Raw genomic sequence first — 19,542 nt, forward strand, 5'->3', positions numbered from 1 at the left:
AACGTCAACACTGGAGCCAAAGCCCTGCTATTAGAGGTTTAATCTGAGTCATGTCATTCGATGGGAAAGTTCTGTTGGCGGTTGACAGATTGGATTTGGCGTTGCTTTGATGTCAGAAAAAACCCTCTGCATTAATCCGGAATTGGGACCGGCACATGAAAGCATTGATTTTTGCCCCCCTGTGGTTGCATTACTATGAACGGCTATGAATGACCAATGTTTGACTTTAAACATTTTAGGAATTATTTCTAAGTTAAGTACAGAAAATGTTATTTCACATGTTTATGTTTTTTCTCAACTGCTCCATTAAAGTGAAACCGTCTGAGGTTGTGTGGAAGCTAATTGTTTAGATTTGAACCAGTCACTCTGATCTACTGAGTCTGCGTTTATTTCTGAGCTGCAGAAACTTTGGCTCAGCACTACCAAACATTTTTCTGTCTGTACTTTGGTTGGTAGCTGTAACTGATGCATCGACTCATGACTGGAATTGAAATATGTTCTACTGGTAATTGTTTTCTGTTCCAACCCGACTGTCTGTTGGTCACTTTCATTAGCCGTTTTTAAGAACAGTTGAGATGATTTGTTAAGTCAGGTGTTTAAAATGAACAGAACTATAACGATTGGAAGTACTTTACATTTACTTTTGGATTACTTTACATTACATTTTGGATTGAGTTATTGGTCTTCTCAGATTTTAATTTGTGACACACTCTGACATGACCAGAATTGGTATAGGGCTCTAAAAGAAAGTGGGCTGTGATCAATGTGTGGTTTAAAAACAATGTTACTGGTAATTCTGAAATTATTGTAAACTGTCCCCAAATCTGAAGACGACCACAAACTACCAAATACAGCGGTTCATCTAATAACCAACGACGGAAAAGCTTTTAGAGACTACAGTCCGGTCATTGCTTTTGCAGTTTCAGTTAAAAATCCTAAAGAAAAATCTAACTTGAGTTTTGGATCAGGTGGGGGGAACTGAAGCTCTCAGAGAAAACCCACACAAGAACGAGAATGTGAGGAAACAGTTGACCAACACATCAGCGTGCCGCCCGTTTTTTTTAGTTTCTGACCAAATGTTCACTAACTATAGACCAGTTTCTTTACTTTCAAAATTCACAACAAAATAAATTAAATAACATAAAATAAAAAAATTAGTAGTAAAATAGTAAAATAGTAATAGTAATAAAATAGTAATAGTAAAATAGAATAAATAATAAATTATAAATAATAAATTTCTAAAGCTAAAGAAATATACTCCTACAGAGCATACAAAAACAGTTTCAGGAAAGAGAAGGAGAATAAGAAAGGGATTACAACTTTGTGTATGAACAACACAAAAAAGTCTGCATTTCTGTCTGTAGGGTGATTAAAACTAACTAACTAAAAAATGTTCAAACTACATTTATCAAACACACAACTCAGCTTGCAAGGCCAAGTGGGCCTCAGATGGTTAAAAAGGGGGCAGAAGATGTGGGCCCCACCTGTGTTTGCCCACATAACCCTAACCCTAGACATGTATACAGAGATGAATAAATAAACTTAACAGACAGATATAAATAACTATAAGTCATTACAAAAATTAAATATCAAATAATTTTATCCTGGGCCTGTTCATTTAATCTGTAAACCTCTGTCTCAGACAAAGAATAAGAAGCTTCTAAGAAGTCTTGTTCTTTTTCTTGGATACTTTTTCCTTCTTTCGTTTGGTTTTTTTGGTGGCCGTGTTGGATATTGGAGCAAGAAGGGAAGATCCTCTCTTTGGAGCCCAAAGGCCCTGGAATGTAAAAATGTTGGTATCTTTGATGGCTACCTCTTCCTTTTCAGCTTTGGTCTCATCTTCATCATCTGAAGTGACCTTAAAGTCTTCTTTTAAACCGAGAACCTCGTGCTTAACTTCCATGGATGCTGTTTCTTTCCTCGGTTCGGTCTCCTCTTTATTGTCTACGGCCTCTTGAAAGTCGCAGCAACCTACGTTCTCATCTATCTTCTCAAAGGAAGAACAAGCTGGATTTTCAAAAGCCTCAATCTGTTCTTTGGACAGTCTTCTTCCATTGGGTTCCCAATGTTCGTCTTGGGCTGAAGTGCCCATGTATTCATCAAGGCCATTGTTCTCATGATCCTCTTGAAAGGTGGAATGGGGGGAGTTTACAGATCTGGGATCTTCAGTTTTCATCATTGGGATTCCAGTCTTCTTCTTGGTCTGAAGTGCCATGTATCCATCAAGGCTATTGCTCTCATGATCCACTATAAAGGAAGAATGGGGGGAGTTTCCAGAAGATCTGGGACCTTCAGTTTCATCATTGGGATTCCAGTCTTCTTCTTGGTCTGAAGTGCCCATGTATCCATCAAGGCTATTGCTCTCATGGTCCACTATAAAGGAAGAATGGGGGGAGTTTACAGAAGATCTGGGATCTTCAGTTCCGTCATTGGGATTCCAGTCTTCTTCTTGGTCTGAAGTGCCCATGTATCCATCAAGGCTATTGCTCTCATGATCCACTATAAAGGAAGAATGGGGGGAGTTTACAGAAGATCTGGGATTTTCAGTTCTGTCATTGGGATTCCAGTCTTCTTCTTGGTCTGAAGTGCCCATGTATCCATCAAGGCTATCGTTCTCATGATCCACTATAAAGGAAGAATGAGAGGATTTTGCACAAGATCTGAGATCTTCGGGGGGGACTGTTTTTTCTGTGGGTTCAGACACTATTTCATCATCTGAATTGTTTATGGACACTGAAGGCAGAATGATTGGTCCGTTCTTTGGAGTAGAAGGTTCCTCCTGCACGTTGTCAAAGTCTTGAATTTCCTCCTGCAGTTGTGTAACTTCCAAGAAGAGATCTGCATTGGTTTTCTTTGATCTTCATTTTCTGCTTTGATGTTGTTGAAGTCACATTCCAGATTTCTTAGACTTTGAAGAGAGTAAATCAAATCTGCCTTTTTTTCTTGGAGTCTCCTCATTTCCTCTTGCAGTAAATCTGCCTTTGCCGTCTCTTGGTCATACAGACTGAGAAGCTGTTTCGCATCATCTTCCTGAACTCTCAAATCTGAGATCTGACCTTCAAGACTTTCTTTTTGCTCCTTATAGAGGAGCTTCTTTTTTAACAGTTTGCCGTAATTTTCTTGATTTTCTCATTTTTTCCATGTTTTTGTCCAGTTTTTCAATCTGCTGCTCAATAACTGTATTTTGCTGCTGTAAATGGTGGAGCTCAGACCTGAGTTCTTTCTTTTTGTCTTTAAAGAAGAAGCTGTTTTTCTTTGTATTTCGGTATGCCTCCTTCACAGCACAGAGTTTCTCCTGGAGGTCCTGGAGGTCACCAAAGCCTTGGATTTCCTCCTGCAGATGTTTAACTTCCAGGGAGAGTTCTGCATTTCTTTCCTCAATTTGCTGTGTTTCTGCTTGGATCAGGTCACATTCAGAATCCAGATCTTTGAGATGTTGAAGTGAATCGGTTAAAGCTTTCTTAGTTTGTTGAAGGCTCTCTGCTTCCTTTCTCAGTAAATTCAGCCGGCACGTTTGGTCTTCGTACAGAGGCGTCACGCTTCTAAGTTTCCTGATTGGTTTTGCAGGATTGAAATTCCTTTTGCAATTCACGTTTGAGGTCTTCTAAACGATAGATTTCTTCCAACATTAAGGGATAATTTTGTCTCATTTCATCCAATTTCTGAGGCGCCGTTTTCAGTTCCTTAAATCCCTTTTGAGAGCTGCAGTTTGCTGCTGTAAAGTCTGCAGCTCAGAGGCATTCTGTATTGATTTCCAGAGTTCCTCCTGGGCCGCTCCTTATGAAGGTTCTGCACTTCTTCTTTCAAAGACAGTTTTCTTGTCTCAACCACTAATCTCAAATTTCAGCCGTTTATTTTCCAGGATCATCTTTTGTAGTCTCCGCGTTTGGATGGAGGAGAGATTTCTCTTTGGGGCTTGTGGTGTTTGTAGAAACTTTCTGCATTTCTTCTTCCCACTGTCTGTGATCCATTTGAAATTGATGTTCTTTTAAGTTTTTTTAACCTTTCTACTGGTTTATGTACTCTGGAGAAGTTCGGCTTTGGAGTGTCATTGCAATAAAGTTGGGCTCTGCTTTGTCAGATGGACTATCTTTGATGCCTGGGGTCTATAAAGGACTTAGCAATGACTTCCAATGAGTCAATTGACGTGAATTGACTTTAAATTTGACGTCAATTACATAATCTGTGACATCGGTCACAAGAATGACGTCTTTGTTTCGTGTGTGGGATGAGGTAATGATAAAAAAAACGTTTTTCCGCAAAGCGGCAGTCACGTGACAGGGAGAGCGATGAGTGTTATCATTGACCTTTACTACAGACTGAAGCTTTTCTTCACGTGGAGAATAATGACGGGGAGTGTTTTAACCCCGCCACTTTAGGACAAGCGGCGGGTCAGGTGTTTTTTGTGTGATCTTTTGGTTCTCATGTTGCTATGGTTGCTGCTCTTATTGTGGCGGGGTCAGCCCCATCAAAGCAATGCAGGTGAAACGTCACACATTACGAGGCTCGCGAGCGGCGAACAGCGAAGACACGAACGAGGAACCCGAATTTAGCCGAAGAGGGAAGCGCGGACTCGGCAAAGGGCCTCCGCTGCTGTGTGGGGGGGGTTCAAGGAGTTCCTCTATTTCATCTCAAATTCGTCAGAAGATTGATTGTTTTCAAAACGGGCCGTTTCTGGGTTGGTTTGGGGGGAGGAAGACCTGAAACCTCCCATCAGTCCTTTGAGAAGCTCATAAAACGTTTGGAGGCTTCTAGAAAACGTTTTCCTTCTGCTTTAGTCATTACTGGGAGGATGAAACACTGAGGTTTGGTCCCAGAAGGAAAACCTGCAGCAGCTGAACAAGCCCGAGATTTTGCTGACTCAGCATTTGACCCAAAGCTTTTGCTGAATCAGCGTTTGACCCACATCTTTTGCTGCTTCTCCACACCTCATCCATGGAGTACGGACAGAGGGTGGTTCATGCTCCTCATCACTGCTCTGAGGCGGGACTTAGGTCTTGCCTCCACCATTGTCTCCAGAGTCCAGACTCGCACCAACAATAGAGTCTGCTTATACACCTGTCCAACTTGTGTCCAGCTGCAGATCCAGGTATTTGTAGGTGGAGACTACCTCATCCTACACTCCAATACAGACAGGCTGAGGTGGTGGAGCGACCTGACAAAGTCAGTGCGCGGTCCATTACCGGTCCACGTGTCACTTGGTACCAAGCAGCAGACAGAAAAAATCTTAAGAGCTGCAGGCGACAGCGTTTGTACTCGTGGATCTTCCTCTTGATCTGTTTGGGGGGTGTCCTGCTATTAGTTCTTCTCGTCTGTAATGTTTACCACAAAAACACTTCAACTGAGAGACGGAATGTAAAGACAGAATCCAGTAAATCTCTTTTTGAAATTCTTTATTTTTAAAACTGGGCACTAAAGTTCACTCAATACTTTGTAATGTTTCCATGACAAAGGTCAAAGGTCTCCTGAAGTTCTTCAACAGGTTTGGTCCATTCATCCATGCAGATCCTCCCCCAGAGCTGTGGTGTTTTGGGACCTAGAGACAGTTTCTTCCCAAAAGCTGTCACTGTACTGAACCCAACTTTACACCACAAGCCTCTGGATTCCTTCCCATCTTTCCTTTGATCCGTGCACATTTGTCTGATTGTTGCTCTTTTAAAAATCTGCTTTTAATCCTTTTTTTTATTGAAAAAGCACATGAAAAATTGTACATTGATAGACTGCAATGATCTTGCTTTCTCAGTCTTTAAGGAAAATAGAACAAACATGTGAAAGAGCAGGAATTGTTCAAAACATATATGACATTTCAGTGACACTTTACATAAAGTCTCATCTTATAGGCTTTACTTATTCTGTCATTTAGACCAAGTAGTGTAAAAAACATCAGTTAAATTTGTATTTATTCTTTGTATACCGTCAAGCCAGTCGTTGGTTGTTCAGGTTTAAGCCATTTTCTGATTATTGTTTTCTTAATAGCTGCCAGTAGAATGTAGAGCAATTTCTTACTTTATTTGTCCAGCCTTTAGCTCTATTTTACCCAAAAATCAAGTCTCCATTCTCCTTGAGGCCAACATTGACAGGAGCATCCATGGCCAGAAAGGATTGGAAGACCACACCTTCCAGGAGATGAGGGAACTCTACTGGCAGTATGCAGCACAAAAGGACAGGCCAGAGACATTTAGCATGAAGGAGAGGGAGATACACAGAAAGCAAACAGCTCTGTGAGGAGATGGTTGAACACACCGCTGACCCACATCACCAGCATGCAGATGAAGAGGTTCTGAAATACATCTCAGAAAAGGAACAAGTAAGTGTTGTGGCCATAAACGACCCAAAAGCTAAGAGTGTGTTTGATTTGCACATTGGTAATGTTTCACAATTGAACTTTTCTACCAAATTTGACGTAATAAAACATTTACTTTCCTACTTGAGGTCCTTGTCAGACGCGGACGTGGTGCTTGAGGGGAACTTTAGGACCACAGGAAATGATGAGAAATGATTGAGATACTCTGTCACATTTGAACGTTTATCAGAAGTTATTGAAGCAGGAAGTCCAAATCTGTGAAGACTTTGTGACTTTACCAAGTACTCAGAGTCCTGCACTCTGATTGGTTGACTCCACCTCCTCTAACCTACCTCCCCTTACTTCATTTATCGGACACAAATCAGTTTTGACACAAGTTTCTCGCAAGGAATGTGTCAGAATTCAGAGCGCAGTTTGTGATTTGCCCTAGCAGATTCAAACACCCTCAGAACTGCATAAATATGACAACCGATTCGTTTTTTCGGAGACAGCGCTTTAATCCTCGCCATGGGATTAACATTGTTTTCATTGACGGCGTTGGACCATCAGAGGCTGCTGTTGATGATGGAGGGCCAACCAGGGAATTTTTCAAAAGACAGTATGTTTTTCAGTGGCAGCGAAAATGTCAATGCTGGTTGGCTGGTTAAGTCTTTGCTGGAAAATTAACATTTCAATCACTATAATAATCCATTTATTTACTAACAAAAGAATGCAGCTGGATGAAGTCATTTCTGTGGTTTGAACCAGTAAAAGCTCACTACATGACCTTTGGAACATTTCAATTCATACTTTTTTCTTCACACATTTGTCTTTCAGCTCTGGCTTCTGGGGCAAATGATGCTCTTGCCCTCACTCATGGAGGCATCAAGCCATCAATTTTCTTCAGAAAGGTTATATTCAGAAATATCATGTCAAGAAACATCTGATGTCACCTTGGAGGAAGTGGATGACTGGGATGTGAAAGGTAAACTTCAAAAGGTACTTTCCATAAAGTTTTACAACCTTCTGGCGGTTAGCAGTTGAAGCACGATACGGTTGTTCGGTCATCAAAAACCAGCACACGCATCAGCATTATTTTGGCAAATTGGGTGAAGATATCTTCCAACTATATACAGTGCTCAGCATAAATGATACACCCCACTACATTTGTCAGAAAACTTTAGTGTCCTTTCAGAATCATCATTTTCTGTGAAATACTAGACTACAAAATACACCGTAAGGGTCTGTCACTGATTGCAAACAAGATATGATAATTTGCACACAAAAAAGATATTTTCCTAACAAATTCAAGCCCATGTTACAAAAACTGAGTTCACCCCAGTCATAGTGACACCAGAGAAAAGCCAAACTTAAGACTACAAATTCTACTCAACAGCATTCAACCACAGTGATCTAATGCAGTGGTTTTACACCTTTTTGAGCCACGGCACACTTAACCTTGACAAAAATCCCGCGGCACACCAACATCCAAAAAAATAGATAAATTAAAAAAAAAAAGAAAAAGCTCAGTCTGTGTGATCTACAGCGCCTCAATGCATTTTGTGATGATTGTTGCAGAAAACGCTGGAAGCTGAAGCTGTTTTTTTCTAAAGATGTTATAAAAATTAAGTCAAAAGATTCAAAACTGTTTGATGTGTGTTCGTTGTTTTAAGAAACGTTAAGAGAGAGACTCATTGTGCGCTAAGACAGTGACTTTACTGCATCATGGGAGATGAGTGCCGTAATCCGCCGACAGCAGAAAGACAGCGTCTTTGAGCTTCATGGTTTTGTTCACTTGTTCCACAGTCTGATACCAGATTCTGTGGAAAGCTACACCGCTAAAGACGAGCTTTAGCTGGTATTTTTGTTAGAACAGAGAGACTTTTGCCTAAATCGAAAACAAGGAAGTGAATACTTTAACCACTACTGATTGGTCAGACTGAGACATGTGATTAAGCCTTCAAGAATGATTGGTGGAGACAGTTAAAGGGGCGGGACTTTTCCTTACACAGTTATAGCTGCAGCTAAATCGGGTATCCCGTTATTCTTATCAAAATGTCTTTAATAGAATCAGTATAAACACAAAGAAAAATAATTTTATGACATTTCATATTCTTAACTTCTCAGTGTTTTATCAGGGCTGTTTGGATGAACAAAGAGCTGATTTCCTGAGATGGTAATTGCTTTAATCAGTTAATGAGGCAATTTCTCACGGCACACTTGACCATCTCCCACGACACTAGTGTGCCGCGGCACACTGGTTGAAAAACAACTGGTCTAATGAATCATTATGAGAGGTGTCCAGCACACAGTGACCATAAAAGGGCATTTCATAACAACGAAAAGATCCTCCCATTTCTGCTGTCAGCAATGGCTCCTCATGGGAAAGAAATGTCACAAAATCTGAGAAAGGAAATCATTTCTTTGCACAAAAAAGGTGAAAATGCGATCCCCTCTTAGCATTGTCGCTGTAATTATGTCACAGAATAAGTGTTTTTAAGTAGAAAATGAAAAGCATTTTGGTGGATTACATTTTATTTTGTTTTTGAGTCATTTGATGCAGTTACATTGTGAAAATGAAATAGGCATTCTGTTAATCAATTTTAATTGTTAAATTAGACATTCCAAATTGAATTTTGCTACACATTGTCTATAGAACTTTTTGAAAATGAAATGCCAAATTAGGGTTGTGCCGATGGACGATATCATCGTCCATCGTGATGGGTGACTGACATCCCGATGGAGAGACCACAATCGTGATGCCACGCCCCCGCACGCTTGCGCGTCGACACCATAAGCCGCGGTTACATGTACAAAATATCTTGATGGGATCAATGGTCGGATTAGAATCCAACCGTGTACATGGGCCCAGAAAAATGTTTTCAGAATATAAAAACGTTCACGTAAGGTCACACTTTCCGTCGGAATAAAATCATTCGCACATGCGCAGTAGGGTTTGAAACGGGAAGGATATAAATTCCGCCGAGCGGCTTTTTTTTTTCAAACTTTATTGAATGTAACAATTCAATACAAAACAATGTTAACAGCGCCGAGCGGCTATATACATTGACATGTCAGCTCGGTAAAATACGAGATGATCTTCTAAACGTGCTTTTAATAATGTTACGGTTATTATGAAACACCTGTTCGCTCATCATTTGAATTTTAATTCGTGTGGTCAGTGCTTTTTCTGAACGAAGCCATGATTAGCAGTTATGCTAACACGGGCTAACACATTAGCTTTGGGTGGTGCTGCTTGCTGGAGCCGGTTTAGCTCGTGCTGGTTTGCGGCGCCTTCCGTCCGTGAAACCGGGTTCGACTCCAGGCTCTCCCTGTTCCCTTCTCTACCTCTGCCGGTTCCAAGCCCGGTTTGAGAAGGTTGCGTCAGGAAGGGCATCCGGCGTAAAACATTGCCAAATTTACCATGCGACTCGTTCGCTGTGGCAACCCCTGATGGGAGAAGCCGAAAGTGGAAGAAGGTGCTGCTTGCTGGCTGCACGTAAACATGTAAGAATAACATCAGCCTTTATTTAGTCGGGACACGACTGGAAACACAAATCCGCGTGATTGTTTGAATGTTTTCCTAAGGACTGAGCGACATTTCTGCTTTGAAGCTCAAACCGCTGTGTGTGCCGACGATCCGAGCTGTGCTCAGACACACACTTTTAGACCCGGTTCTGAGTTCAGGTTGCTTGTACCCCTAGAGCTGCGGGACGGATCGCAGTCTTAAATCTCCCACACATAGCGCTCATGTAACAAAGCACCCCCCCCCCTTCCCTCAAACACAAAGCTGTAAGTCCACGCTCCGGCCGGTCCACGGGAGCGGACTACTTCTTTTCTATTTTGTTTGTTACTTTTTTTGTTAAAGTCACTTCCCTCAGTTTATACTGGATCATCGCGGATTAGTCATTAGTTGGAAAATAAAAATGAAAAAAGCAAAAAAAAACGAATAGCAGTTATATAAGAACGAAAAATGTAAAATCCCCCCCAACGATGTCATCGTCCATCCCGATGGTTTGACAGCAAACATCGTCAACGGCAATTTAAGGGACATCGCCCAACCCTATGCCAAATATCTTCTTTATCATTTTGGTTAAGTGGCAGGATGAGCCGTGTTGAAGAAAAGCGGTTTGACTGATTTTTTAGTTTCATTTTGAGTCAAGAAATACAGGTTCATTTTGAAAATGCAAAAGCATTCCTGGTATTGACTTATTTCTAATTATGCTAGAGAAATTCTTCCAAACTAAAACAACTGCTGATGATTACACATTTCTCTTAGGAGCCACAGAGATTTCAGGTTTGATAAATGCAGTTAATTGAATTATACCTTGATATACCATAGTTATCAGCTGATACTAAACCAGGAAAATACATTGCAATGACATCAATCTGTCACTCAGTACTAATTCAAGGTCAGATTCTTAATAGGACTGAATAATTGCATGAATCTAACTCATTGACTTTTCTCATCAGGACCCAAAGATAAGAGGTCATCCTGGTCATTCATGCAGTTTCAGCAACACTTTACTGTATAGTTTTTCTTTGAACACATAATCAGGGGAGAGCGCGGACGCAGTCCCCCACTACCAGAAATTATGCAGTCGAGATTCCCACATTTGGGGAATTCGCAAAGGTCAGCACAGCCTCAGTGCAATGGCTGAGCTCACCTTGGGTGAACCACCTTCATGATCATGGTATCTCCCTGCCAGGTAAGTATGAGTTGTTCATGTCACACTCACACACCACTTTCACACACACACTGTGCAGCTTTAAGGTCATTACAAACTTCACACACACACACAAACAACCACACACTGCATGACTCACATTCAACACTGTGCTACACAAACACATCTGTACACAAACACTAACGTATTTAACACTGATTGAGCCTTGGAATAACGATTCCCATGATGCACTGCTGTGTCTGAACCATGTAAGCTAACTGATGACCACAAAGTTCCATTCATTTATTCTCATTTAGGCGATTTTCAGAGAGTTAAAAAAAACAGAAAATGGGGTGATTGAAAAAACCCCAGACTGTTTGAATCATATGAACAACAAAAATGCTACTAAAATCAATGAAAACATACAAAACAGACGTTTTTCCCTGCTAACGCTAAACAACTTCCTCTTCTTTTGTGTCCTGCTGACTGGAACATCAGAGCTCTGCTGCTGCCCCCTACTGGTCTGGAATGTGAACTACAAATGTAAACAGTTTTATCATCAAAGCTCAAAACAAAACCAAGTTTTTCCAACATCTTGAGTCTGGTGAGTTACCTAAATATTTATCCTTTCGCCATATCCCCTCAGGGATCATCACCATGTATGAACTTTCACAGATCTGCACATTTGGTTTGGCAGATCTGTGAATAAAAAAAAAACAGTCACCTTGGCGTCCTCTAGTGGACAACAAAAACTACAATTATTGCAGTGAAGTAAAAACTGGTCATCAAACTAATTTTTAGTAAAATTTGACAAAACAATAACACCATGAAAATGTAGTGTTCCTGTGCAAATACTGGATCAGTTTCAGACTGACTTTTTTAGCATGTTCACTATTCTAATATATCATTACTTTGGATGTATAATCATTAGTTAGATCTACAAACGCCTGCAGTGTCTGAAGCAAAGTCAAACAAAGCTGAAAAATATTTTTCTGTTAAAGAAAAAGTAGCTTAAAAAGTAGGTTAGTAATTATCCACCTTGTACCGATATGCAGCACTTGTAAAGCACTGGACATCGTTGCAAAGCAGGTATCAGAATTATTTTCCTCCGCTGCAGAATCCGCTCATAATCACTTCACTGCTGTTCAGGGGGGTATTCCAGGAAGCGTGTTTAAACTAACCTGACTTTAAGCCTGAACTCTGGCTGAAATCCGCCTGAACTTGCTTACTCTGGGTATGTCGGTTCCCAAAGACCGGATATGAGTTAGCGTAATTACGCTCCACTTGGTAACCCTGGGTTAATGCTCGTGCACAGCAGGTACATAAAGACATTCTCAATGGATCACCGATTTCAAGAGTCACCATGGAAACGTGTGGAGAAAAAAGAGAGAGCTATACTATGAGGTTCCGTTTGTGCCAAAAATCTGTTTTTGTGTCCACTGTCTATGTCTTTGGTCCATTGTCTATGTCTACTGACCGAGTTCATTGAACATTGGTTCATGCGTTATGTGTAAAACTTTGCATTTGTCTTTGTTATACACCCTGTCGTCTCCTTAGCAACCGTTGCTACTGTCGTTAGCTACGACGTTTGCTACTGTCGTTAGCTACAACGTTTCCCCGTGTCTTGTCGTTAGATCATAGATCTTGTCGTTTTTCAAATTTTGCCAAAGTCGTCAGAAAAAATCCTTTGTACGGCCGGTAAATTGTTTCCTGTACTACCGCGGAATGAAAAAAAGAAATGTTTATTTAAGCCGGCGCTAGGGTTAACCATGACAAACACTTTTTTAAGATGAACTTTATTGATATTCCCTCAAACGCGCAATGCCAGAAAGGGGGGGGTGGCGCATGCATACAACGCTTTCTCGTTCCCGAAGCGACTCTCTTGCCAATTTTTTAAAGTTATTTAGAGTCTATCTTCAATTAAATCTGGAGATGAAACTACTATTTAAGTCTTTTAAAAAACAGCTGATCTTTATCAAACATGCTGTCACAAATCGGGTGGATAAACGAGGAGCAGACGGCCCAAAATCTTTGAATGGATTTTGATCTTTTCTTTTCAATCTGTTATGTATTTATTTGAGCATGAGGTGGCGCTCTCTGGACCACTATAAGGCTCTTTTGGGCGCCTCTGCTCCTCGTTTATCCATCAGATTTGTAACAACATGTTGAATAAAGATCAGTTACTTTTCAAAAGACTTTTAAATAATAGTTTCATTACAAGATTGAATTGAAGCCATATTCTAAATAACTTAAAACTAAATAACTTTAAACGGGAACGCGAAACCGTTGTACGCATGCACCCCCCCCTTTCTGGCAATGCGCGTTTGCAGGATTATCAATAAAGTTTTTTTAACATGTTTTAAACATGTTTCGTTCTGTGATAATACAGGAAACAATTTACCAACCGTACAAAGGACTTCTCTGACAACTTTTGCAAAATTTGAAATACAACAAGATCTAAGGACACGACATGGTGAGACGACGTAGCAAACGACACTAGCAACGGTTGCTAAGGATTTTCCTGACGACACGTGAAACGACGTAGCAAACGACACTAGCAACTGTTGCTAAGGACTTTCCTGACGCCGTAGTTAGACGACATGGGATAAGGACAATGACAATGACAAAGACAAATGCAAAGTTTAAGCATGGAGCAAGCATATACATCACAAAGTAAATTCAAAGTAATAATCAAAGAATCATGGGCATGCAGAAGATATTGCTTAGTAGTACATAGACATGAACCAATGTAAAATGAACTTGTTCAATAGACATAGACAATGAGCCCAAAGCATAGACAGTGGACGCAAAAACACGATCAATAGACAAAGACAATGGACCAAAGACATAAAAGTGGACGCAAAAACACATTTTGATATTTTTGGCACAAATGGAACCTCATACTATACTTCAGTGAGACGGAGTCTGAGATTTAAATGACGGCGTATGAAGATTATACGTCCATCAAAACAGTAACACGGCTGCATCATCAGCAAAAGAAAGAGTTTCTGCTTGGAAAAAAGAACAAAGTAAACACACGAGTTTCTGATCTTATTTCTATTTTCCTTGTGATGCATATATATATATAAAAAAAAAAAACGCCCCTCTCACCCTCCGCGGGTGGTTTCTCCTCCAAGCTCGGGTCCTCTACCAGAGGCCTGGGAGCTTGAGGGTCCTGCGCAGTATCTTAGCTGTTCCTAGCACTGCGCTTTTCTGGACTGAGAGGTCTGAGGTCTTTCCAGGTATCTGTTGTAGCCACTCCTCCAGCTTGGGGGTTACTGCCCCGAGTGCTCCAATTACCACAGGCACCACTGTCACCTTCACTTTCCAGGCTTTCTCCAGTTCTTTTCAGAGTCCCTGGTATTTCTCCAGTTTCTCATGTTCCTTCTTCCTGATGTTCCCATCGCTTGGCACTGCCACATCCACCACAACGGCTTTCCTCTGTTCTTTATCCACCACTACAATGTCTGGTTGGTTTGCCATTACCATCCTATCAGTCTGGATCTGGAAGTCCCACAGGATCTTTGCCCTCTCATTCTCTACCACCTTCGGAGGTGTTTCCCATTTTGACCTTGGGGTTTCCAGTTCATATTCTGCACACATGTTCCTGTATATTATTCCAGCCACTTGATTGTGGCGCTCCATGTATGCTTTACCTGCCAGCATCTTACATCCTGCAGTTATGTGCTGGATTGTTTCAGGGGCCTCTTTGCACAGCCTACACCTTGGGTCTTGTCTGGTGTGGTAGATCTGAGCCTCTATCGCTCTGGTGCTCAGGGCTTGTTCCTGAGCTGCCAGGATGAGCGCTTCGGTGCTGTCCTGTAGGCCAGCCCTTTCTAGCCATTGGTAGGACTTCTTGATATCAGCCACTTCAGTTATGGTCCGGTGGTACATCCCATGCAGGGGTTTGTCCTCCCATGAGGATCTGTCCTCGGTGCCGCCCCCCTTCAGTTTTCCGCCCCAGGCCACCGCCCGGACGGCCCGTGCCTAGAACCGCTACTGCTCACCAGGTAAAGATGAATTTAGATGGATGGCAGGAGACTCACACCGCGCAGCATCATCAGGATGGCCGTTGATTCCTCTGGACAGTGATCAGATGTTTCACTCTCAAGCTTGGGTTTTTAAAACATCTGAGGAAGAAAAACAAACAAGATTAAATTACAAATTCAGTTTGATCATTTTTAAATGCAAGATGTTTTCAAAAGATTGCATCTTACTTTTTCTGATGTGTGTAAATTACTGCAGTTCTGAAATTCCTTACCATTCCTCACCATTTTGTTAAATTGTAATAGTTGCTACTTCATTAGATTTAATTGCTCTTTATTAACAAAATGGTCCCCATAAATATTTTTGAGGCATTTATTTTTCATACAATAATTAGGAACTTCTTAAATCTTAAAAACATACAATTATTGGCTTGAAAGAATCCTGTGAATAAAAGAAAGTAATGCAGATCCAAGGAAGAGAGGATTTTAGAACAGATCTTCTCTGGTTGAGCTCCTATCTTTCTGTTAGCAGCTGGACACACGAACCAATCACACCAGAGACAACTCGGCTTCATGCTGAGATTTCTATTAGAATTCTGTCATTCTGTAATAATTGCATGACAATTTATCTGATCATCTTGTAAAATGGAAATTTGACTTTTTGAGAGCGTTTTAGGGTTGAGAGGAAAAGAGAAAAAGGCTTCATTGCAAAGGCTGGGAATCGAACCTGCGTGGCAGGCCAGAATTGTTCCCCTGAACCACCAATGCTCGAGTGCCCTAAAAAAGACGAAGAAAAGGAAAATCACAAGGGAGTGCATTCTCCATTTGGTCAGCAATCTTCAAACATGTCATCAAAGTCTGCCACACACACACTGTAATGTAATAGGAAAGTTCTTTTCCTATTGAATTGTCCAATAATGCAACCGAACTGAATTTATAACTTTTAAATCATCAAAGAACACAATCTCAAGCATTCTATAAGAACACAACAGGATATTATTGGGAAGAAGGAAGAACACCTGGGATGTGTTCATTTAAATCTAGCAAACATACAATAACACTGGTGCTCAAGACGCTGACACACATAGATAATTATAATTTCTGTGTGAAACCTAATATATTGATTCCAGTATATCATAATGAAAACTCTTAACCAGAGAATCTTCTTAGACATTGATACTTCAAATTTAAGAATTTATCATTCACAGAGAGAAGGGGGGTGCACCGTTCCTAGAGATACTGCAATACCAGGTCGATGCGTGGAGTGGACGGAGCAAGCCCCTATTCCATCTCCCTGTTCCAAAAATCAATTTAATATATGGTCCCCTGGTAGGGGACGTATCAGATATTAAACTGATAAGAACAGATACTACACTTGATCTTAGCCAAAAGGCCGAGAAGCGATACCGACCACAACTCAAAGGAAAGAACCTGATTCTGCTTTCTACAAATCTACCTCAAGGTTCTAAAGTGACTAAATAAAAACACTCCATCTTTCTATAACTCATGGCAATGAATAACATCAATCGTATAACAGGAATAGATAAATGAAAATCATGAAAATTTGGAAAAACTAAAGACGATAAAGAAGCCTCCGTGTTACTTCCGGGACATGTGGTATGATCTAGTCCTATTGGAAGACGAGCAGCAACATCAACATAAAACAACCATTTTAAGAACGTCTTTATAAATATTCATATCATGTATTTGACTCCCACATCAACAGAATCTCTTCTGTGTAATTAACAACATTAAATCGATGCTTGCTACTAAAATAATGTCATTTTGATGTGACCTGACACCTAACAAATGTAAAGCCCACAGCGCCCTCTATCGAAAACAAGTGGAAATACAGCCTCTTTTCTGGTCAGTCTGAAATCCACCCGCAAAAGACCAATTTAAGTGGGTTGTTTTAAAGACAAAAACCTACAATTTTAAATGTGTGTGACTGTTGAGGACAACTCAAAGCTCGACAATAACTTTTAACTTGACAAAATAACCAGCAAATAGTACCATTAGTAGACGTCTGTACGTCGTTAAATCTATAAACATCTCATATTTATTTATTCACATAATTAATACGCTTTACACCAAAATAGAAACGTTAGAAGAAAGCTTGGAAGAAAACAGACGTACTTTACCCATTTAACCGTGTCGACATCTGCGAAAAGTTAAAATCCACGCGACTCGAAAAGACGAGCGTATTAAGCCGCACATGCGCAGACTGCAGAGAAGTGCCCTTACAGGTGCCAGCTTCATCTATTACCAGTTAACAAAAAATTACTATTCAAGTTTGGAAAAGTGTTGCTTTATGTCCTGCTGGTATTTTTGTCTCAAAAACTAGATTTCGGCTAAAACATTTTTTATTTAAAACAGTTGATTTTAACCCTTTTCATCAAGGATTTTAACCTTTTTAATCAGTCTGAAAATATATATATAAAAAACAAATTAGCTGCGTCACACTTTAGCTCTCTAAACACGTTTCTAGAGTAACAAATTATTACCTATAATTACTAAAACTATACTTACATAAAACTATTTCCATGTAGAAGACTTTATAAGGAGCTGCTTGAAGAACCACGTGGAAATACATGCAGGCGAATTGAACGTTTTACTATTTTATGATTTTTTTTTGATGACTACCATTGTAAACAAACAGGTAGCTGAACTTTTTTTTTTAAACAAGAGAAAATGTTTGCCCCCTGAAAAAGCCTTTTCACCCCATTTAAACCTTTTTATGTTTCAATGTGTTGGTCCTCTGTTCCAGAGTTGTTCATGTTTGTTCCATCAGTTTATGGTTTAGAACTGGGTTCTCTGTTGATATTTATGCATAAATGGATGAGGATCTGCTTTTCTGCTCTATGAAGTTTGGTTGTTTTACCTGACGCCGTTTTTTAGTGTTTGTATTTGTCAAAAGTTCAAACATTTGTTATTCTGTCCAACAAACAGCAGCTTATTTCCCAGAAGTTCAACCTCTTTGAAAACATCCAGTTCAAACATCTTCAAAAACATTTCAATTTTTATTTGTTGGAAAAAATGTTTATTACTTTGCTTTTAACCATTTTTAATTGTGCAAAAATGCAGTTGAAAACAGCTGCATCCTAAAATCATTTCATTTTTAAATTTAGTTTTTAGTTATTTGGTTTGCAGGTTCTGTGTTTTGCACCATGATCCAAAGGCAGCCAGAAACAAAGAGGGCAGCACAATGGCCCGCTGGCCTGCATGGGATTGTGCAGTTCTGTCCCCAGCTCAGCGAGGCCCTTTAAGCCATGTTTCCAGGTGTTCTTACCTGTGAGTGAGGGGGCTAAACAGTATCTGAATGGTTTTGAAAAGAATCCTTTGATGACTCACTGTTAAGACTTCTGCAGGACAGAACAGATGGGAACACCATGGTGAAGGTTTGGTGACAGGTCCACGAGTGTCACGCTGAAGAGGATCTAAAAGATCTAGCAGAGGATCTTCTCGTGACCTGGATCTGCTCGTCAAGGGGAGCAGCTGAAGCATCGTGCAGAGGTCAACACTCGGGCTGCAGGAAACCTTCCAGCTCCTCCAGGTGGCAATAGAGGAGGTAAAAGATCCAGCTGGACTAAATAAAAACCTCTCAGTAAACAATCAATTAGGACATTGATCAAGTTTAACATTTGGTACCAATGAAGAGAAAACACACACTGATTCCAAACACATAAGTCCTCCTGTTTGTCAAGAATTGATGGTCAACGGTGTGGCTGTGGCTTACTAGGAAGGTCTCAGAGGAAGCAACAGCCTGGAGGGTTTCCACAAAGTGCTGCCACACATGATTCCAGCTCGAACACTCTGTCATGCACAGAAGCACCACATGAAATATTTAAAAATGACATTTCAGAAAAACCCATCACCACACAGGGCCACATGTCCGTCATCAGGTGTACCTGAGGAGCAGCATTGCTCGGTGGCACTCTGGCAGGAGCGCAGTGTGGAGGCAGAGGGCGGGCTTTTTCTGATCTAAAAAGAGAACTGCAGTGATTACAGATGTAACTCCACCTGCTAGAAATACATCATCTATTTTAGACAAAGTCCTATGGAAGGATTTGTGTCTCATATTTCAAAATAAAAGTCTACAATGGAAAGGCTTTTTCCTTTTCACAATGTAACTGCATCAATTGGATCATAAATAAAAATCAATCAGCCAAAATGCTTTTTCATTTTCAACAACCCAGTCTTCTCCTATGAGGTTCCGTTTGTGCCAAAACTATGTAAATGTGTTTTTGCGTCCACCATCTATGTATGCTGAACGGGTTTATTGAACATTGGTTCATTTCTATATACTACTAAGCAATATCTTCTGCGTGCCCATGCTTCTTTGATTATTACTTTGTGTTTGTTTTGTGATAAAAACTTTGCATTTATATTTGTTATTATTGTTTTCCATGTCGTCTTTCTACATCATCAGGAAAATCCTTAGATACCGTTGCTAGTGTCGTTAGGTACGTCGTGTTTTCACATCTTGTCGTTTGTCAAATTTGGCTAAAGTCTTCAGAAAAGTCTTTGTACGGCCGATAAATTGTTTCCTGTACTTTGTCATTAGCTGTTTGTGTTTCTTTTCAACTATGTTTAACAAACATATTTT

At 40.3% G+C, this 19,542-nt stretch overlaps 2 non-coding genes across 2 annotated transcripts; both read right to left on the reverse strand.

The window, feature by feature from the left end:
• Positions 1–10,838: 10,838 nt before the first annotated feature.
• On the reverse strand, positions 10,839–11,000 carry LOC111948523. Its single transcript, XR_002874537.1, has one exon. It is a non-coding gene; the product is annotated as a U1 spliceosomal RNA (small nuclear RNA).
• Positions 11,001–16,150: 5,150 nt separating this feature from the next.
• LOC111948534 lies at positions 16,151–16,341 on the reverse strand. The gene has a single exon (XR_002874547.1). It is a non-coding gene; the product is annotated as a U2 spliceosomal RNA (small nuclear RNA).
• Positions 16,342–19,542: the final 3,201 nt, after the last annotated feature.

The sequence above is a fragment of the Oryzias latipes genome, chromosome 13, assembly GCF_002234675.1.
Source record: "Oryzias latipes chromosome 13, ASM223467v1".
Classification (NCBI taxonomy): domain Eukaryota; kingdom Metazoa; phylum Chordata; class Actinopteri; order Beloniformes; family Adrianichthyidae; genus Oryzias; species Oryzias latipes.